The sequence below is a fragment of the Phyllobates terribilis genome, unplaced genomic scaffold (assembly GCF_046119375.1).
Source record: "Phyllobates terribilis strain yellow unplaced genomic scaffold, ASM4611937v1 Scaffold_1__5_contigs__length_1240528914, whole genome shotgun sequence".
In the NCBI taxonomy this organism is placed as follows: Eukaryota; Metazoa; Chordata; class Amphibia; order Anura; family Dendrobatidae; genus Phyllobates; species Phyllobates terribilis.
In genome coordinates, this window is record NW_027362761.1 from 1,048,390,052 (window position 1) to 1,048,413,665 (window position 23,614).

The following is a 23,614-nucleotide window of genomic DNA, read 5'->3' on the forward strand; positions in this document are numbered from 1 at the left end:
CCCAATCAGTATGTTTGGCTCCCTCCAGCCACCCATTTAGCAATATGGCCCCTACAAATACTGAAATTAAAAAAAAGTGCTACTCACCTCGCCCCGTTCCTTCGGCACGCTGATCCGGTCTGTGCAGTGTGAGTACTGAGACTCCCCACTACAGGAGTGATCCTGTGAAGACTTTGCACACAGAGTCTCAGACTCAACAGCACAGGCTGAATGGTGAATTTGGCTCCCCGACCCACCATTCTGTTCAGCCTTATCCGCATTCTGAGGATACGGATACCACTGAAATTGTGATGACAGGAGGAGGTATTGGACCCAGTGCCAAGCAGCTCTTGGCCCCCTCTGACTCATGGGCCCCATAGCACACAGATAAAGTCATTTTCAGACATCTTGATAATATTTAACCTCTAGTAAATGCTCTGTGGGAATGTAACCAACCACTTGGACAAATCCTAATCATATGAGCGATGATAAGATGTAAGCAGAATATAATACAATGTACGTGTCGTACCTCCTACATACTCCATGACCATGCACAGGTGAGATTTAGTTGGAAAGGAGCAGAGCATGGAGACTACAAAGGGACAATCAGCGAATGTTAAGATGTCCCTCTCCTGGAAGGCCCTTTCCACTTTCTTTGGAGTATCCAAGTATGCCCTTGACCATTTTCTTCATTGCAAATGTTTGGTGTGAGTCTTTATGGTGCACTAAGTAGACGGACCTGGAGAAAAGGAGAATCTATGGTTTCTAATAAATCCTTATGAACAGTCTACCTATAACAGTCTTTATATGATCTTTTCTGCTAATTCTTTAAGTCCGGCCATCTCTATAAATGCATTTCTAGACCTATGGGAGGTCTGCACATTGTTATATCTGTCGGAGTCCTCACCTATGTCGCCTTAGAGATGAGAGAATCTATTGAGATTCTTCTTGGGCAGAGTCGCTATATTTGACTAGTAGATATGATTTTGTCCAGTACAAATTGAAATTCCACCAATTGATGTATAAAGAAATTTATTATGCTCCTCCCATACCCCAAGGCATCATAAATGGAAGGGAAGGAAGTAGTTAAAGGATAATGAAACACATGATACCCCCCTGTCCTAGGCTCTCACATGTCCATCACTGCAGTCCTGCGTCCTCTGTGCCGGTCTTTGGATGTTCTGGCGCCCCCCTTCTGGTGCTGAGGCCAGTGATTGGACTCACATTGTCATGGTGGAGGATGTGGGTGCAGATGTTATTGACGTCAGTATCGTGTCAATCCTCACGTGACCGTGTGCAGCCAATCTCTCTTATCAGCTCCATAATGGAGCCCTGAAAAAAACTAAGTGCACCGAGGAGGACAAGGAAGCTCTGGAGGAGGTGGTAGCATAAGAACAGATGAGGGGCTAGGACAGGGGAATGTAATATATTATATTATTTTATCCCTTTCCTTAAGGGTTTGTGCCCATATTAACCATTTGCAGCCAAAATTTCTACACCATATTTGCATCTCTTGGCAGGATAAATGCTGAGTAAAATAGGAGCGTTTTTGACACATTTTTAGCCGATTTTCCCCACTCATTATTATGTGTGAAATCTGCAAAATAAAAGCTGACAGAATTGACATGATGCAGATTTAAATCTGCTGCAATCTACAAGGAAAAATAGGCCTCGTGTACATGAGACTTCAGGAATCTCATTCACTTTGCTGGCATCAGGAAATGCCTCAGGTTTTGTGAAAAAATCTGAGGAGAAAAAAAACAGGATAAAAATGCGACAAATCTGCAATGTGTGCACAGGCCCTTACAGTCTGATCTGTTACAGATCAGTTTGCTCAAATGTATCTAATGGACCTGAATAGTGAGAAGTAGATGTGAACAGTGATGTGCACTCAGGTCATTTCCCTATGATAACACTGAATGGCAGAGCACAGAGGCAGAAGTATTGTCATAGGGAACCCCGAGAAATGTGGATTATACCAACAGAAATCTCACCCAAAAGCTCCGCTGCCGATCAGTTTGGATGTTTGGAAGTCGCTCATATGCGGCTTTCTCGCCGGGATCAATGATTCAATCACACTCTATAAAAAAATAAGAAATGATTTTCAGATAAAAAAGCTGCAAGAAAAAAGCTCCGGATACAAAAACATCTTCCTCCTATGTTATGTCCCAGCTGATTTACACTGATTGTATGTAGGGGACGATACAAGCAGGATGCTCCGCAGACACGGACGTAATTTAAGGGGGTCTTCCATACACTAGAATCATTGTGCAGTGCTGAATAATATGGGAGATCACAGAGGAAATCTTAAAGGGAATCTGTCAGCAGGTTTTTATATGTAATTTAAGAACAGCATGATGTAGGGGCTGAAATGCTGACTCCAGCAATGGGTCACTTACTAGGATGTGTATCGTAGGATGTGTCCCGTTGTTTTATTAAAATTAGTGTTTAATCAGCAAGAGATTATAACTACAGGTCTAGTCTTGTGTCATGTCGTCCTATTTCCCTATTTCTTGCCCCCACCACTGATTAGCGGATTTCTGCCTATTCACAGTGTACTGTACACAGAAAACAGCCAATTAGTGGTGTGGGCAGGGTTATATATGGCTCAGCATTCAGAGCACTGCTAGATCTGTAGCAAAGAAAAGAGGGATTTTATCATAATTGCTGCACCCAGTAAAGTAAGTGACATCAGTGGAATCAGGGTCACTGCCCCTACATCATGCTGCTCTCAGATGGGTAGCAAAAACCTAGTGACAGATTCCTTTTAGTATAAGTGCTATTATTTATAGTGTCATCTACATTTAGAATAGAGATGTCCCATGGCTATATGGGGATAATACTGGACGTGTCATTCACACCCCATGATCTGGTGATATACAGACATCTCCCTCTATGATACTTACAGTGGCAGGTTCTTGGATCTCCGGGATCTCACAGACTCCACTCTCAGCATCCGCCAGCACAGTTGTATCTAAAATAGTGATAAAACGATGAAGAAATAAAATGTATTAGATGCTATCAATCCCATATACACAATATAGCAATATAACGGAGAAATGGCAGGACGTCTGTAAATGGGGCTATTACTAATTATATGGGGATTCTAAATATGAGAACGTACGGCACATTCATAGACAGATACATGTAATATAAATGATGGAGGAATCCCCAATCATCACATGAATGAGGAACTCATCACCCTCACTGTACATGTGAATGATGGGAAGAGAGAGCTCAAGCAGAGCAGCCATATGCAAATTAGCTTGGAAGTGCACTGTGGGCGTGTCACTGCACTCTGACTTTTTCATCCACGCCCCCAGTGAACTTCCATCCAGATTTGTATATGATTTCCACTTTAGATTTCTCCTGACTGAGACATTGGATTTCTGCCATAAAGGGTTCCTTTATATTAGAGGTAAGTGGCCTGTACAGTCACACCACTACGTCATATGTAACATGTGCTTACAGGTTCCCTTTACACAGAGCAGAGAGTAAATCTACCATTACTCTCTGTTCTCTATAATATATGAATATTTCTTATAGAAGGGCGGATGATCGGCTTACCTGAGATCAGATCGCTTGTCAGTTCCGGCTGACTCGTATTAGGGTCAGGGATTATTTCCGGGTGTAGATTTTGCCCATCTTTGGTTTTGCCTTTTGCTGTTTCCTAATAATTATAATATATATATTTAATATGTGGAAGATTTCACTAAATCACCAAATACATAAATCAGGAAGCACTAAACCTGCATTTACAGATGCAGCAATTGTAACTATACAAATATTGCGCCATCTTGATAACTTTTCTCAGAAAGTTCTCTCATTTAGGATGATTAAGATAAATTAAGATTGAAAAATCAAACGTTCAGTGTAAACTTCGACTTTTCTGCACTGTGATATCCCAGAGCTGTGTTACCTGCATTCTTTATATCATGGGTACATCTTGAACATCATTCCCTACAGTATTGGGTGGAATTGCTGCAAAGTTAGCGCTATCTTGAACTCTCCTGAGGTAGAAGCCAAGGCACAAAAGAGGATTCTCTGGTGGGACCGTCCAACCCTGCCGAGAAGCAGTCCTGGCTAAGAAAAGTGTGTGGGAAGGTTACCGGACACTCTATGGCTGCTTTTTTACTGAGGAGGAAACACACGCAAACATGGAGAGAACACACAAAGTCCTTGCAGATGTTGTCCTTGCTGGGATTTGAACCCAGGATCCCAGCGCTGCAAGGCTTCAGTGCTAACCCCTGATCCAATGTGCTGCCGTTCACCCTCTAATATCTAACAGGCTGGAGAAATTTGCACCTACTGCCACTCTATCTTCAGCTCCTTTGTGAGAAAATGTATTTGGGCAGCCACTCAGTCTACCAAATAAAATTCCTGAGAATGAAATTGGGGATGGCTTTGCTACTGGTACTGGGGACAGTGCTAATACCATGGTGTCATACCATAGCTTGCTGGAAATATTCCAGGCTGGTAGGAGGCAAGCAAATTCCCACATAAAAGTACCAGCAGTAATGTTCAGGCCACATTTCAAGTGCAAGGAGTTTTAGAGAACTTCCTGGGAGAAATGACACCCAGGGTAGATACGGTTTCCCTCTATGCCAGTCCTTTCACCGAGCTAAATACAACAATTAGCAAAAAAAGTTGTGGACTGGCTCCGTACCATCCCTGGCTACATTCACCTGTGACGTGTTTGTGGTTAGGCGGTCCTTCCCAGTAAGTGCACTGGGGAGGGCACTGGTAATGTTGTGGGCGAAGGCGATACCAGGAAATATAGTGGCGGCTGGGGACCGAGTATGAACACCCGGCCCCACTGGCATGAGGTTGTGAAAAGCTTCCGCCTCCACGAGCTTAAAAGGCCTTATTTCAAATGCAAAGAGCTGCCCAGAAATCTCGCAGTTTAGTGTTGCGGCTTGTGGGTGGGTCGGTGGATGGCTGCATACTTGCACTTGCATTCCAAGTAACAGAAAACTAAGCAGATGGTGGCCTCTATCATCATCATGGCTTCAGCTCAACACTATGAACTCTCCTGAAGGAGAAGCCAGGGCCCGCCGGAGGAGTCTCCGGTTCTCTGGTGGGCCCGTCCAACCCTGCCGAAAAGCAGCCATGTCTAAGAAAAGTGTTGGGGAAGGTTCCCAGACACTCTATGGCTGCTTTTTTAATGTGGAACAGCCATGCTTATGCATGTTATTTCTCAAAACACATTACAGATCAGGCCATTGTCCAACTCTGCATTCAAGAAATTAAATGCACAAAGAAAGATGTGTGTGTGTCAAAGCAACACCGACAAGTGCGAGTTGATGTTGGTCGGGCTGCCATTGCTTCTGCAACAAGCTCAATTACAGGACTTCCTGGGAGAAATGACACGCAGGGTACTTACGGTTTCCCTCTATGCCAGTGCTTTCACCGAGCTAAATACAACTCTTAGCAAAATAAGTTGTGGACTTGCTCCGTACTGTCCCTGGCCACATTCACCTGTCCACATGTTTGTGGTTAGGTGGTCCTTCCCAGTAAGTGAACTGGGGAGGGCACGGGTAATGTTGTGGGACCCGTGCTTATGGAAGGTGGAGGCTATACCAGGAAATATAGTGGCGGCTGGGGCCCGAGTATGGACACCCGACCGCCACCGGCATGAGGTTGTGAAAAGCTTCCGCCTCCACGAGCTTAAAAGGCCATATTTCAAGTGCAAAGAGCTGCCCAGAAATCTGGCAGTTTAGTGTTGCGGCCTGTGGGTGGGTGGGTGGCTGGCTGCATACTTGCACTTGCATTCCAAGTAACAGAAAAGTAAGCAGATGGTGGCCTCTGTCATCATCATGGCCTCACCTCGGTACTATGAACTCTCCTGAAGGAGAAGCCAGGGCCCGCCGGAGGAGTCTCCGGTTCTCTGGTGGGCCCGTCCAACCCTGCCGAAAAGCAGCCCTGGCTAAGAAAAGTGTGGGGGAAGGTTCCCGGACACTCCATGGCTGCTTTTTTAATGTGGATCGGCCATACTTATGCATGTTATTTCTCAAAACGCATTACAGATCAGGCCATTGTCCAACACTGTATTCAAGAAATTAAATGTGCAAAGAAAGATGTGTGTGTGTCAAAGCACCACCGACAAGGGCGAGTTGATGTTGGACGGGCTGCCATTGCTTCTGCAACAAGCTCAATTACAGGACTTCCTGGGAGAAATGACACGCAGGGTACATACGGTTTCCCTCTATGCCAGTCCTTTCACCGAGCTAAATACAACTCTTTGCAAAAAAAGTTGTGGACTGGCTCTGTACCGTCCCTGGCCACATTCCCCTGTCCACGTGTTTGTGGTTAGGCGGTCCTTCCCAGTAAGTGCACTGGGGAGGGCATGGGTAATGTTGTGGGACCCATGCTTGTGGAAGGTGGAGGCGATACCGGGAAATATAGTGGCGGCTGGGGACCGAGTTCAAAAGTGCAAAAACGCATCAAAAACGCTACGTGTGAACATAGCCCAAGTTGTGGAGGAGTATTTTTATTTTTGGTCATTTATTTTGCCTTATATACAAGTCATTACCCTGGAAAGGATGTTCCTTAACATATTTCCCAGGAAAATCCATTTTGGTTTCATTTTTGTATGTTTTATTGTGAGTCCGTAAAAGTGGCGTAATACTCTGTCCACGTTGCTGACAGTAGTGATCTGGGAGTCAGAGATGCTTCTAGGGGTCTTCCCCATGCTGTTCCCATGTAATTTGAGCACTGTTCCCATCGATTTGGGCAATTTTTAGGCCCTCTACAGACCGCCGGGGGGAGCCGCCTGAAAAATGCTTGAGTTTCTCATAGACTTACATTGGGCTCGTTGCTTGGGTCGAGCACCCGAGTATTCCAATTTGCTCGACCCGAGCAACGAGTACCCGAGCATTTTAGTGCTCGCTCATCACTACTTCTTACGTTTAGTATGATCTGGGGACTGGAGAGACCGCAGAGCATAATAAGGGACATTAAATTTGCAGAATGATGTTTCTAAATAAACACGCAAATTAGAATTTTGCCTGATCCGCTCATCTCTACTCATCACTTCTGTTTCATTAAGAATTCTCAGAGCAACATCATTTAAAACAATGTGAGATCTGCTTTACTTACTGCATCTCACATGCACTGTCATCAGCAACAATGTGCTTTGTACATCTCAGCCCTACCTTGAAATGGCTGCTGAACTGCTAGCTTTCAAAAATGATATTTGACATATTTTACCCTCCTTAATGTAGCGATTGATTCTAAATTAATTCATGATACAAACACCACAATTTTCTAGTGCACCTTGGATCCGTGCTGTTTCAGTTGCTCAAAGGAATGTCAAGATCACTAACATGATGAAGGCAGCAGTTGTTCCGACAGCTGAAGCATGAACTGAATCTGTCGAGCAAAATTAGCCTAATATGGAAAAATTACTTTTGCTTTATAACTATGTTCAAGAAAAAAAAAAAAAAAAAGGAGAAATTTGCCTGTGACTCTGGAACATCAATGAATTCATTGAAGAATTAATTCCTGCTTTCGACTGCTATGAGTTAAGATATGTGGAAACGCTGCACGCCGGCTGAACAAAACCACATTTAAATTGAACAATGATTAAACAATAGAAGATACTACCACAAATCAGCTCTAATCATTTCTAAAATGTCAAGTACGGACCATTATCCTCTAGAGGTCAGCTCTGAGGCATGCCTACAATGTTTTCATTGAAGTAGACAGTGAAAAATACTTCAAACCCTGCACAAATTGTATTCTGTTATATATTGTGTGACCCAGAAATAAGATGTATCTAGTTTAACATAATTAGAAATGCATTCTCTTACAAAACCTAAACAGATCTAATAGGAATAGTTTCACTAGCATCAGTGGGAGCACACATTCTATTATGCCTTATTACTCCACTCACTGTCATTCTCTATTTGCTCATAGCCTGGTGCTTCGGTCAAGTATTTAATGGGCACCTATTCTTTGGCATGCATTTTTCCCTGCTAAATGATGAGGATCCCATCATCCCAGAAACCCAATATTTACTGTTTGTTGGGACTGTTTCATCCTAAGAATTGTAAAGTTGGCACTTTTTTTTCTACACTTTTATTGAGGTCAATTCTAAATGCTAGCCACCTCTTCATTTAGGTTGTGTTCACATCGCGACATCAGCAGCATGATCAGTTGACCTCATCATTCCTCTATATGTCAAGTTGACCCTGGAAGTGATGACGGTCAGAGCTTCAATTGAATGCAGCGAGCTGGCATCTTACATGTATTTTGAGCCATCTGTCAGTTTATAATTGGCTCAGAGAACAGCCGAATGCCACTCTATTGGGGCAATGAAATGCTGCCACCTGGGACACATTTCGGACAGCCTCATTAGACATCCCGATGGCGCCGCCCTGTAGGCTGCATTGAGCCTGCTCCCCTCCCTTCCCCTCCCTCCCATAGTTACGTCCATGATAAGGTGTATGTTGCTTACTATAATAATACACATACATGATAATTCTTATACTACTGCCTCATCCTCATCTATAAAGAGAATTTTTTTTTTCTACAACAAGATATCTTTGTACCATGCACATAACAAGAAAGGTCAACAAATCTCTCTCAATTTGAATCAGTCTAACAATACTTGGCAGTGAGCTATGTTCCAGTTTTAACTATTAAATTACTGAAATAAGGATCTGGATATTATTGTATGATTAATGCAATATAATAATGAAGGGAAATATGATTATGTTCTGCTTGCTGGGACTGCTGCATGATTGTTGTTCCAATATTCAGTACTAAGTAAGAAACTTGCAAAACACAAGTTGCTATGTGATTGTATCTGCTGGATGATCAGTTTAATAGCTCCTTCACACACATCAGCATCTTTCATAGCAAACTGACATGAGTTTTTGGTGAGGCTTTCTTTATTGGCGCATTTGTATTTTTCTGTCGTTTTTCATATCCGAAAAAGAAGCTTATGAAAAACCACTACAACATACTGTATGTCATACTAATCGCTTACTGTGTTTTAAAATAAAATATAGCATTTAAATAGACCATAGATTAACATATAAAAGTAGTGGTTGTTGTGACCTAAAAATTGCAATAAGAAATAGTAAAGACAACACCATAAAAAAATAACAACAAACCATTGTGGATAAGTCCAGCCTATGTGAAATCAAACATAAAATAATTTTATTGGTGGAAAGACCAATCTATCTTTAATAGAGATTATTGACCAGTGTTGTAGCTATAACTGTCACAGTTGTGTCAGAGACTTAAATCTGGCAAGTTCACATGCCCCTTGCACCACATCTCTCCCAATCGCATCACTCCACACAAACAGCAGTGGAAAAGTGCCCTCTTTATTATGCATACTGATAACTTAAAATTAGCAACTTTTTGACTCTATATGAGTCTTTCTCAAGGTGGTAAAGACACAACATATGATACTGGCCATGTAGCAGGTCATAATATGAGTCATAACATGAATAAAAACTCACAAATTAAATGTTGTAGATGAAAGTAATAATGATCAATTCGATTCAATGTGAATCTTATGAATTTCACAGGTCCCGGCAAATTCAAAGAATTCATGTTGCGATTGGTGTGAATCACAAAATAAATGCTTGCCACCTTTTTTTACACATTGCAGAAGATCACATTAGCCTCAGAAGGCTAGCATGACCTAGGTGTGACTGTGCGAGTGTCCGCATAATGCTTTGGGGCTATCATATCACATGGTATAGAGAAGACAATCAGAAGAAACTATCAGCCTGTATAAAAGTCTAGGTAGAGAATGAAGCAGTCGAAGCAGTCATTTGTGATTAGTGATTAGTGAGATTATGTCAGAGCTGACAGCTCAAAAATAGAGACAGGAAGAAAAAGCTCTAAAACATCAGTTAAACACTTCAAATAGTAATTAGTGTTGAGTGAGCACTAAAATGCTCGGGTGCTCGAAGATCGGGCCAAGCTCACCGTGATACTCGGATGCCTGACCCGAGCAACGAGCCCAATGTTAGTCTATGGGAGACGCAAGCATTTTTGCGGCGGCACCCCCGGCAGTCTGTAGAAAGCCTAAAAAGTGCCCAAAACGATAGTGACAGTGCTCAAATTACATGGGGACAGCATGGGGATCGCCCCATGAAGCATTTCTGACCCCCAGGTCACTGCTGTCAACAACGTGGTCAGTGGTATTAAGCTACTTTTACGGGCTCACAATAAAACGTTCAAAAACGAAATTGAAACTGCTTTCCTGTGAAATATGTTAAGGATCATCCTTTCCAGGGTAAAGACTTGTGTATAAGGTAAAATAAATAACCAAAAACAAAAATACTTCTCCACACCATGGGCTATGTTCACAAGTAGCATTTTTTATGCGTTTTTACACTTTTGTATTGCTTTCAACCGTGACAAATGCATTCACCGGGAAATGTCATTTTAACATTTTACAACCTTATCTGGCCATGTGCTGTGTGACACATGCATACAGTACTGAAAAGACATAGGAACAGCAGGGGAAGACCCCTGGAAGCAACTCTGACACCAAGGTCACTGCCTAAAAGTGTGACCATCAGAAGTGATCCTTGCCGCATCAGAAGATGCAGACTTGCAACTATCCCCGTGCAAGTCCTTGTCCCAGGGCAGTGTTCAATTGTACCTCCCCCATTCCTTGAAATGCAAGTGCAAGTATGCAGTCTGCCGCCCACCCACCCCCAGGCTGCAATACCATATTGCTTGCTTGCACTTGAAATTGTGCCTTTTAGGCATGTGGAGGCGGAATCTGGCCACTACGTCATGGCTGCGTCGGCGGCCTGGTATCCATACACAATCCCCAGCCGCCCAGCGGCCGGGTGTCCACACTTGGTCCCCAGCCGCCAGCTGCCAGGGGGCGGCTGGGTGTCCATACTCGGTCCCTAGCCTCCCCGCGACCGGGTGCCCACACACAGTCCCCAGCTGCCTGGGGGCGGCCGGGTGTCTATAAACGGTCCCCAGCCGCCCCTATTTGTCCCGGTAACTTTCCTCACACTTTTCTTAGCCTGGCCTGCCTTAGGACAGCATTGGCCGAGCCCACCAGACAACCGGATTCCTCCGGTGGGCCCTGGCTTCTCCATCAGGGGAGTTGAGAGTGCCAAGGTGAGGAGCATGATGAAGATAGAAGTTAGCATCTGCTTTGTTTTCTTGGAATGCAAGCGCAAGTATGCAGCCTGCCATCCACCCACCCCCAGGCTGCAATACCATACTGCTTGCTTGCTTGCACTTGAAATTGGGTCTTTTATGCATGTGGAGGCGGAATCTGGCCACCACATCATGGCTGCGTCGGCGGCCTGGTATCCATACACAGTCCCCAGCTGCCCGGTGGCCTGGTGTCCACGCTTGGTCCCCAGCCGCCAGGGGGCGGCCGAGTGTCCATACTCGGTCCCTAGCTGTCCCGCGACCTGGTGCCCACACACAGTCCCCAGCTGCCTGGGGGCGGCCGGGTGTCCATAAACGGTCCCCAGCCACCCCTATTTGTCCCGGTAACATTCCCCACACTTTTCTTAGCCTGGCCTGCTTTAGGGCAGCATTGGCCGATCCCACCAGACAACCGGACTCCTCCGGTGGGCCCTGGCTTCTCCATCAGGGGAGTTGAGAGTGCCAAGGTGAGGAGCATGATGATGATGATAGAAGTTAGCATCTGCTTTGTTTTCTTGAAATGCAAGCGTAAGTGTGCAGCCTGCCACCCACCCACCCCCAGGCTGCAATACCATACTGCTAGCTTGCTTGCACTTGAAATTGGGCCTTTTAGGCATGTGGAGGCGGAATCTGGCCACCACGTCATGGCTGCGTCGGCGGCCTGGTATCCATACTCAATCCCCAGCCGGCGGCCGGGTGTCCACGCTTGGTCCCCAGCCGCCAGAGGGAGGCCGGGTGTCCATAAATGGTCCCCAGCCACCGCTATTTGTCCCGGTAACCTTCCCCACACTTTTCTTAGCCTGGCCTGCTTTAGGGCAGCATTGGCCGAGCCCACCAGACAACCAGACTCCTCCGGTGGGCCCTGGCTTCTCCATCAGGGGAGTTGAAAGAGCCAAGGTGAGGAGCATGATGATGATGATAGAAGTTAGCATCTGCTTGTTTTCTTGGAATGCAAGCGTAAGTGTGCAGCCTGCCACCTACCCACCCCCAGGCTGCAATACCATACTGCTAGCTTGCTTGCACTTGAAATTGGGCCATTTAGGCATGTGGAGGCGAAATCTGGCCACCACGTCATGGCTGCGTCGGCGGCCTGGTATCCATACTCAGTCCCCAGCCGCCCAGAGGCCGGATGTCCACGCTTGGTCCCCAGCCGCCATGGGGCAGCCAGGTGTCCACAAACGGTCCCCAGCTGCCCCTATTTGAAGGACAGCCTAACCACAAACACGTGGACAAGTGAATGTGGCCAGGGATGGTCCATCTCACTGACGCCTTCACACTGGGTTAATATTGTGGAAGTCGGTACACAGTTGGACACTGGGATGCAACACGTCCTCCAGACATAGAGGATTGCGGGTCCTGGGTCAATCAAGCTTCAGCACAAAGTTCAGAATGTAGACAGCAGCAGTGGTCGGTCTCCTACACAATGAGTAAATTATTCATGATCATGAGGCCATCCATCTCCATAGCTTTCTATTCCTTGGAATGCAAGCGCATGTATGTAGTAGCTGCTAGGCCTGAGGTGGTCAGCGTTTTGGCGCATATCCTACCTCCTCCAAGGATGGCTGGATGTTTTCCTGCTACTATCCCAGTTCTATGACTCCCGTTAAAACAAAACTTCAGGTGATAAATGATGGATGAGGTGGTGGCAAAGGAGAAAGAGCAGGAGGAACAGGGAGGTACAGGGACCATTCACATCAATATCAGGCCAGTCAACCACACATGTCTTGTAGGATATATTTCTGTACCAAAAGGAGAGGTTCGGCTACACAGTTATATGGCATACAGTGAGTGCAATGCTTAACAAAAATTTCGAGGCACTCCAATGCCCCTTGGAAGTGACATGGAGGTCAGAGGGCCTTAACTCAACCGTTTTTTCCATTTGTAGCAACTGGGTCTCCTGTACACTGTTGGCCTAAGCAGTGAATGGAAGGCTTTCCAAAAATTATGAGGAACTGCAATGCCCCTTGACACAGACGTGAATTACAGCGTACTAAAAACCTTCTACCCATTATTGGGGAGTGGGTCTCCCTTAGTGTTCGCCTATGCATTGAAAAGCAAAAGCTGACTAAAATTAGGAAGAAATGCAATGCCCGTTGGAAGAGTGGTGGAGGTCGCAGTGGAATAAAAGACAATATCAATGACCCTTGGAAGAGTGGTGGAGGTCGCAGTAGCTTAACAAGACGGTTTTAATTCCCCTTGGAAAAGTGGTGGAGGTCGCAGTAGCTTAACAAGATGGTTTTAATGCCCCTTGGAAGAGCGGTGGAGGTCGCAGTAGCTTAACAAGATGGTTTTAAAGCCCCTTGGAAGAGACATGGAGTTCAGACTAGCTTAACAAGATGGTTTTCATGCACCTTGGAAGAGTGGTGGAGGTCACAGTAGCTTAACAAGACGGTTTAAATGCCCCTTGCAAGAGTGGTGGAGGTCGCAGTGGAATAAAAAGACAATATCAATGCCCCTTAGAAGAATTGTGGAGGTCGCAGTGGAGTAAAAAGACAATATCAATGCCCCTTGGAAAAGTGGTGGAGGTCGCAGTAGCTTAACAAGACGGTTTTAATGCCCCTTCGAAGAGCGGTGGAGGTCGCAGTAGCTTAATTAGACTGTTTTAATGCCCCTTGGAAGAAACATGGAGTTCAGAGTAGCTTAACAAGACGGTTTTCATGCACCTTGGAAGAGTGGTGGAGGTCGCAGTAGCTTAACAAGACAGTTTTAATGCCCCTCGGAAGAGTGGTGGAGGTCGCAGTGGAATAACAAGACAATATCAATGCCCCTTGGAAGAGTGGTGTAGGTCGCAGTGGAATAAAAAGACAATATCAATGCCCCTTGGAAGAGTGGTGGAGGTCGCAGTAGCTTAACAAGATGGTTTTAATGCTCCTTGGAAGAGTGGTGGAGGTCGCAGTGGAATAAAAAGACAATATCAATGCCCCTAAGAAGAGTGGTGGAGGTCGCAGTAGCTTAACAAGACAGTTTTAATGCCCCTTGGAAGAGTGATGGAGGTCCCAGTAGCTTAATAAGACGGTTTTAATGCCCCTTGGAAGAGTGGTGGAGGTAACAGTAGCTTAACAAGACGGTTTTAATGCTCCTTGGAAGAGCGGTGGAGGTCGCAGTAGCTTAACAAGGCGGTTTTAATGCCCCTTGGAAGAGACGTGGAGTTCAGAGTAGCTTAGCAATACGGTTTTCATGCCCCGTGGAAGAGTGGTGTAGGTCGCAGTAGCTTAACAAGACAGTTTTAATGCCCCTTGGAAGAGTGGTGGAGGTCGCAGTGGAATAAAAAGACAATATCAATGCCCCGTGGAGCGGTGGTGGAGGTCGCAGTAGCTTAACAAGACGGTTTTAATGCCCCTTGGAAGAGTGGTGGAGGTCGCAGTAGCTTAACAAGATGGTTTTAATGCCCCTTGGAATAGTGGTGGAGGTCACAGTAGCTTAACAAGACGGTTTTAATGCCCCTTGGAAGAGTGGTGGAGATCGCAGTAGCTTAACAAGATGGTTTTAATGTCCCTTGGAAAAGTGGAGGAGGTCACAGTAGCTTAACAAGACAGTTTTAATGCCCCTTGGAAGAGCGGTAGAGGTTGCAGTAGCTTAACAAGACGGTTTTAATGCCCCTTGAAAGAGACGTGGAGTTCAGAATAGCTTAACAAGATGGTTTTCATGCTCCTTGGAAGAGTGGTGGAGGTCGCAGTAGCTTAGCAAGATGGTTTTAATGCCCCTTGGAAAAGTGATGGAGGTCGCAGTAGCTTAACAAGACGGTTTTAATGCCCCTTGGAAGAGCAGTGGAGGTCGCAGTAGCTTAACATGACGGCTTTAATGCCCCTTGGAAGAGATGTGGATTTCAGATTAGCTTAACAAGACGGTTTTCATGCCCCTTGGAAGAGCGGTGGTGGTCGCAATAGCTTAGCAAGACAGTTTTAATACCACTTGGAAGAGACGTGGAGTTCAGAGTAGGTTAACAAGATGGTTTTCATGCCTCTTACAAGAGCCATGCAGTACAGCATATTAAAAACATTATTCCCATTATTAGCGGAGTGGGTCTCCCAAAGTCTTTGCCTATGCCTTCCAAGCAAAAGCTGCCAAAATTTAGGACTGAGGAACTTGCAATGCTGGCAAACAAGAGCCATGCAGTACAGAATATTCAAAACATTATTCCCATTATTGAGGAGTGGGTCTCCCATAGTCTTTGCCTATACCTTCCAAGGAAAAGTTGCCAAAAATTAGGACGGAGGAACTTGCAATGCTGGCAAACAAGAGCCATGCAGTACAGCATATTAAAAACATTATTCCCATTATTGGGGAGTGGGTCTCTCATAGTTTTTGCCTATGCCTTCCAAGCAAAAGCTGCCATAAATTAGGATGGAGGAACTTGCAATGCTGGCAACACAGAACACGGTCACCCTGGTGGTATAGTGGTTGTGGAGGCTGAGGATAAGGAGAAGAGCAAAATACAGCCAAAATGAGGAAGCGTATACCCATGTGTGGGTGTGAAGCGGTGCATGGGAATACACCTCCCGAAATAACACAGTGGATTTGACTTTATGTTACTCTGCTGTCATTTAGTGGCGATGAGAAGTCTGGCCAAATCCAGCCCTTGTTCATTTTGATAAAGGTCAGCTTGTCAGCATTGTCAGTTGACAGGCAAGTGCGCTTATCAGTTATAATTCCCCCAGCGGCACTAAAAACACGCTCCGATAACACGCTAGCGGCAGGGCAGGCCAGGACCTGCAAGGCATACAGAGCGAGTTCATTCCAAGTGTTCAGCTTGGATACTCAATAATTAAAAGGCACAGAGGAATCACGGAGGATGCTGGTACGGTCGGCAAGGTAATCCCTCACCATCTTTTGAAACTTTCCACTTCTTGTGAGAGTACCCCGCGAATCAGGGCCTGTAAGCTGGGCGGGTCTCAGAAAACTGTCCCAGAATGTTGACAGTGTTCCCTTGCCTCTGCTGGATTGGAGTTGCGTCTTTCTCCCCTGTACGCCTTGGTTGGTCAACAGACTGTGACCTCTGCCGCTAGCTTGTTCAGATGGGAATTTTTTAACAGTTCTGCCGCAAGGGCCTTCTGGTACTGCCACATTTTTGTAGACCTCTCCACCTCAGGAATAAGAGAGTGAAAGTTCTCCTTGTAGCGGGGGTCTAAAAGTGTCACCAACCAGTAATGACTGTCACCCAACATTTTGACAATGCGAGGGTCACGGTTAAGGCAGCGTAACATAAAGTCAGCCATGCGTGCCAGACTGGTAACGGGCAAGACTTCCGTTTCCTCACCAAGATGACGACTGACCATGCTCTCCTCCTCCTCCTCCTCCTCCCCCCTGTCCTCAGGCCACCCGCGCTGAACCGACGGTATGACAGTCGTACAGGTACTACCGTCTACAGCGCATGATAACAGCTCCTGTTCTTCCTCCCCCTCCTCTCCCTCATTGTCCCCCAATGCATGTTGGGATGAGAAGACGCTGGACTGTGTGTAATCGCCCATTACGGCTTCTTGATCCATCTCATCATACTCTGGCTGCAATGCCTCCTCTTTAATTCTCTGCAGAAAGCGTTGCAAAAGACAGACAAGTGGGATGCTAACGCTAATGATGCCGCCACTCACCATCTTGGTGGACTCCTCAAAGTTTGTCAAGATGGTACATATGTCAGACATCCAGGTCCACTCATGAGGTCTTATGTGTGGAGTCTGACCTGAATATCGACGGCCTTGTTGCAGCTGGTACTCCACAACTGCTCTCTTATAATCACAAATCCTTTGCAACATGTGGAGGATAGAGTTCCAACGTGTGGGGACATCACACACCAGTCGGTGTGCCGGAAGCTGCAAACATTGCTGCAACACAGCAAGGGCGGCGGAAGCTGTAGCCGACTTCTGAAAATGAGCTGACAGGCGGCGTACTTTGACGAGCAGACCTGGCAACTCGGGGTACAATTTAAGAAACTGCTGAACCCCGAGGTTAAGCACATGAGCCAGGTATGGTACGTGTGTGATCTCGCCTCGCCTCAGAGCCGCCACCAGGTTACGGCCGTTGTCACACACGACCATGCCTGGATGTAGGTTCAGCGGTCTCAGTCACAGATCTGTCTGCTCTTTGACAGCTGTCCACAACTCACAAGCTGTTTGAGGTTCATCACCTAAGCTTATGAGTTTCATCACAGCCTGTTGTCGCTTGGCTGAGGCAGTACTGCAGTGCTTCCAGCTTGTAACTGATATGGTGATATCTGAGATGGAGGCTGAACATGAGGAGGAGGAGGAGGATGATGCGCAGGAGCTGTACACTGTGGGGACAACTCTGACTGACATAGGGTCGGCAATCCTCAGTGTGGGGAGGATGTGTTCCGTCCCAAGGTCCGACTGGGTCCCGGCTTCCACTATGTTTATCCAGTGTGTCGTCAGGGAGATGTACCTTCCCTGGCCACAAGCACTTGTCCACGTGTCCGTTGTCACGTGGACTCTCCCAGTAACTGTGTTGTTGAGGGCACGGCAGATGTTTTGGGACACATGCTTGTGAAGTGCGGGGATGGCACACCGGGCAAAATAGTGTCGGCTGGGGACCAAGTACCGAGGGACGGCCACCGCCATAAGGTTGCGGAAGGATTCCGTCTCCATCAGTCTAAAAGGCAGCATTTCCAACGCAAGCAGTCGTGAATTATGCGAATTTAGGACTGTGGCCTGTGGGGCGTTGGCTGCGAATTTGCGCTTTCGTTCAAAGGTCTGGGATATGGACAATTGAACGCTGCGGTGGGACGTGGACGTTGATGCTCTTGACAAACTGCCATAACAAGTGAAGACTGAGAGGAGGGGGCATCTTTGCATGCAGTATGGACAGGGGATTGCCTTGCACGCACAACAGGGGATTCTCTTACACGCACAACAGCGGAAGAAGCAGTGGTGACACCCGCTGACACTCGTCTTGAACCCTGGGGTTCGCCCCACAAAGTCGGGTGCTTTGCTGACATGTGCCTGATCATGCTGGTGGTGGTCAGGCTGGTAGTTTTGTCACCCCTGCTGATGCTGGCATGGCAGGTGGTACAAATGGCCTTTTTGGGGTTATCAGCAGAGTCTTTAAAAAAATTCCAGACTCTGGAAGACCTACCGGTTGTACTGGCAACGTCCCTCGTGTTGGTGTTACGAGGAACTGTTGCCCGCCTTCTGTGTGCGGCCACCACACTGCTTCTTCCTGCCTGTTGGGATACCCTGCTTCCCTCCTGTTGGGATACCCTGCTGGCCTCGCTCTGCGTGTCCTCCTGCCACGTTTGGTCAGTTACTAGATCATCCACCACCTCCTCCTCTTCCACTTGCGCACCACGATCCTCCTCCTCACTTCGTGGCAATTGTGTCTCGTCATCGTCCACCTCTTGTGACAGATTGCCAGCGTCGACTTCCTCTGGCCGTGGCTGTTCAAAAATTTGGGCATCGCTACATGGGATCTCCTCTTCCACCACTTCAAGCGGAGCAGGCGAGGGGCACAAATATGGAAATGGACTAGTGAACAGCTCTTCAGAGTGTCCAACTGTGGGATTAGTTGCTGTCTGACGACACTCGGCATGGTGGGAGGAAGGAGAATCAGGGTGAGGAGAAGTATGCGGTCGAGACTCACGGCTACTAAAACTTGACCATGTGGAAGACAGACCGGAGGTGGTGGTGCCCAAGTAACGGGAAGTATTATCTGCTATCCAATTAATAACCAATTCACACTGATCAGTTCGCAATATTGGTGTTGTAGTGTGCTTCCCTAGTAATTCGGTCAAAAAGTGAGAGCCTGAATATGTGGCTGTTGGTTGTGGCACATTTTCACCTTTGTCACGGCCCCGTCCTCTACACGCACCATCACCAGAACATCCAGTTCCACGTCCCTTGCCACGCACCAATGCTATTGTAAATGAAGTAAAATAGCTTACACTCGCACTATCAATGGAAAAAGGGTAATAAAAAGGAGATTAGAACCGTGGAAGAGGAAAACCACAGTTCTATTTGTCTGGCCTACACCAGAATATTTTAAACAGATATATTTGTTTCTGAACAGTCAGGGAGACACTATTACTTTTGTTTTATGTAAAAAGGGCCAAAAGCTGCATAATACAGAGATTTGAACCGTGGAACTGCAAAACCAAATTTCTAGTTATCTGGCCTACACCAGAATATTTTAAACAGATGTATTTGTGTCTGAACAGTCAGGGAGACAGTATTACTGTTTTTTTATGTAAAAAAGGCCAAAAGCTGGATAATACAGAGATTTGAACCATGAAACTGAAAAAACAAACTTCTAGTTATCTGGCCTACACCAGAATATTTTAAACAGATATATTTGTGTCTCAACAGTCAGGGAGACACTATTACTGTTTTTTTATGTAAAAAAGGCCGAAAGCTGCATAATCTAGAGATTTGAACCGTGGAACTGCAAAATCAAACTTCTAGTTATCTGGTCTACACCAGAATATTTTAAGCAGATATATTTGTGTCTGAACAGTCAGGGAGACACTATTACTGATTTTTTTTTATGTAAAAAAGGCCAAAAGCTGCATAATACAGAGATTTGAACCGTGGAACTGCAAAACCAAACTTCTAGTTATCTGGCCTACACCAGAATACTTTAAACAGACATATTTGTGTCTGAACAGTCAGGGAGACACTGATACTGTTTTTTTTATGTAAAAAAGGCCAAAAGCTGCATAATACAGAGATTTTAACCGTGGAACTGCAAAACCAAACTTCTAGCTATCTGGCCTACACCAGAATATTTTAAACAGATATATTTGTGTCTGAACAGTCAGGGAGACACTATTACTGTTTTTTTATGTAAAAAAGGCCAAAAGCTGCATAATCCAGAGATTTGAACCGTGGAACTGCAAAACCAAACTTCTAGTTATTTGGCCTACACCAAAATATTTTAAACAGATATATTTGTGTCTGAACAGTCAGGGAGACACTATTACTGTTTTTTTTTATGTAAAAAAAGCCAAAAGCTGCATAATACAGAGATTTGAACCGTGGAACTGCAAAACCAAACTTCTAGTTATTTGGCCTACACCAAAATATTTTAAACAGATATATTTGTGTCTGAACAGTCAGGGAGACACTATTACTGTTTTTTTATGTTAAAAAGGCCAAAAGCTGCATAATCCAGAGATTTGAACCGTGGAACTCCAAAACCAAACTTCTAGTTATCTGGCCTACACCCACCAGAATATTTTAAACCGATATATTTGTGTCTGAACAGTCACAGACACACTCAATTTTTTTTTTTTTTTTTTTGGGGGGGGGGGGGGGATCCCAAAAGGTATTTGTACTGTCTGACTGAGGAAAAAAAAATACAGGATTTAGATGAAAAAAAAAAGGATTTTTCCTGGTCCCTGAGACCGGGGGATAAGTCTAGCAATTTAACCAGCAGGAGCACACAGGACTGTAATGCACTGTTTGTTTGTTTAACCACTGCGTCTCCTATAAAGCCTGCCTGCCTGATATCTGGGATGGATATTAGTCCTGAGAAGGACTGTTTGTTTGATTTGGCATGCTTTAGAGACCCTATTCTAACTATTTCGCAGTACAAATCTCTCCCTAGCTCTGCAGCACTGACCCTACACTGTCTGATCCAGAGCGACTGTGTCCAATATGGCGGCGCCCGGTTTTAAATACTCGAGGTGACGCTGTGCAGCCAGCCAATCACTGTAATGCCCACAAACAACATGGCTGCAGCATTACAGTGACTGGCTGGCAATCCCTGCATGCTCTGTAAAGAGCGCCAAACGTGCAGGGCGGAGACCCGAGCTCCCGCCCGAGTAACCCGGAAATGCTCGGTGCTCGCCGAACATCCCGAGTAGTGAGATGCTCGGGCGAGTACCGAGCAGTGTCGAGCATGCTCGCTCAACACTAATAGTAATGTGTTGTACAACTGTACTACTGATGAAGATGGGAGTGTAGTCTGGGAATAATGCATATTCAACTGATACAGAGAGAGAGATAAGAGAGGTGCCGAGAGAAGTTTCAAACTTAATGTGATAGATCAGTGATTTTTTTGCAGCAACATCTGTCTCCTTGTTTTTCTTTCACTGAAGATAGTTCTTAATGATATTGCCTGTGTGTTTGAAGTCATTATTCTGCTGCAGAATAAATTTGGATTGAATCCCTGATGGTAATGCATGATGGATAATTTTCTGCCTGTATTTCTCAGCAATGAGGACACCATTAATCCTGACCAATTCCTCAACTCCATTTGCTGAATCATAGCCACAAGCTTACAAAGAACCTCTACCATACCTACAGATACTCATTATTGTACCAGTCTCCAGTCCTTTGGTGAGAATATACTGCCTTCTTTTACAGCTATATTTGTCAAATATTGACTCATCAGAACAGAACACCACTTTTCTACAGTTCATTTCCTATACTTTTGTGTATGGTAGAGTCACTTAGCCTTATTTTCATGTCGAATGTATGACTTTTTAGCTGCAATTCTTCATCAATACTACTACTGGCCAGACTTCTCCAAACATTAAATGGGTGTAGATTAGTGATGAGAGAGAACTAAAATGCTCAGGTACTTATTGCTCGGGTCGAGCAAATTGGAATGCTCGAGTGCTTGGACCGAGCAAAGAGTCCAATGTAAGTCTATGGGAAACTCGAGCATTTCTCCAGCAGCCCCCCGAGGGCCTAAAAATTGCCCAAATCGATAGGAACAGTGCTCAAATGACATGGGAACAGCATGGGAAATAACCCTGGAAGCATCTCTGACTCCCAGATCACTGCTGTCAACAATGTTGTCAGAGGTATTACGCCACTTTTTTGGACTCACAATAAAACATACAAAAACAAAACGAAAATGGATTTTCCTGGGAAATATGTTAAGGAACATCCTTTCCAGGGTAATGACTTGTAAATAAAGAAAAATAAATATACACAAACAATAATGCTCCTCCACACCTTGGGCTAGGTTCACACGTAGCATTTTTGATGCGTTTTGATGCATTTTTGTGTTTTCAACGGTGAAATATACATTCACCGGTAAATTTAATTTTAACATTTTACTACCTTATCTTGCCATGTAGTGTGTGAGACATGATCAGACACATCCTATTTCATTTATGAATGAGGGACTCTGAAAGTCACAAAAGCTATTTTTATAGGGCCATCAGTCGGCCCTTACTATTCTTAAAGGGCCAGCAGTCGGCTATGCTTTGTTGTTCCCATTATTAAAGAGTGGGTCTCCTATACTGTTATACGGTATGCAGTGACCGCAAGGGCTTCCAAAAATTTGGATGCACCCCAATATCTTTTTGAAGAGACAAAGAGGAGGGCCTCAGTAAAAAAAAAAATGTCCCCATTTTAAAGGAGTGGGTCTCCTATAGTGGTAATGCCCATGCAGTGACTGCAAGGGCTGCCAGAATTTGAGAAAAACCCCAATAAAAATTTAAAGACACATAGGGGTAGGCCTCAGTAACAACATGTTCCCATTAGAAAGGAGCGGGTCTGCTATACAGTTATAGGGTATGCAGTGAGTCTAACGGCTGCCAAAATTTAGGAAAACCCCAATACCAATTTAAAGACACATAGAGCTGGGCCACATTAATGACATGTTCCCATTAGAAAGGAGTGGGTCTCCCATACTGTTATTTCTTAGTCAGTAACTGCAATGGCTGCCAAAAGTTTGCATGGACTTCAATGCCCTTTGCAAGAGACGTAGAGATCATAAGGCCTCCTGAAAACAATATTTCCATTATTTGGAAGTGGGTCTCCCATACTGTTTGCCTATACAGCAAATGCAACAGCTGCCAAAATTTGGAGGAACTCCAATGTCCCTTGGAAGAGACATAGAGGTCAGAGGGCCTCCTGAAAACAATGTTCCCATTATTAGGAAGTGGGTCTCCTATACTGTTTGCCTATGCAGTGAATGCAACAGCTGCTAAAAATTTGGAGGAGCTCCAATGTCCCTTGCAAGAGACGTAGAAGTCGGAGAGCCTTCTGAAAACAATGTTCTCATTATTAAGAAGTGGGTGTCCCATATTGTTTGCCTATGCAGTGATTACAATGGCTGCCAAAAATTTGGAGCAACTCCAATGCCCCTTGCAAGAGACGTAGATATGGTGATATGGTAGATATTGTGGTGATATGGTGGTGGAGGATAAGGATGAGATGGAGGAGGACAAAAGCAAATAGACAAAATCAGGAAGCTTATACGCATGTCTGGGTGTGAAGACAGAGGTGCATGTGAATAGAGTTAGACCTCCCAAAAAAAAGATACTGTATTTGAGTTTATGCTACGCTGCTATCATTCGGTGGTATTGAGACGTTTGGGCCAATCCAGCCCTTGTTAATTTTTATAAGAGTCAACCTGTCAGCATTTTCAGTTGACAGCCAGATGCGCCTATCGGTGATAATTTCATCAGCGGCACTAAAAACCCGCTCTGACAAAATGCTAGCGGCAGGGCAGACCAGGACCTCGAAGGTGTAGAGAGCCAGTTCATGCCACATGTCCAGCTTGGATACCCAATAATTATAAGGCACAG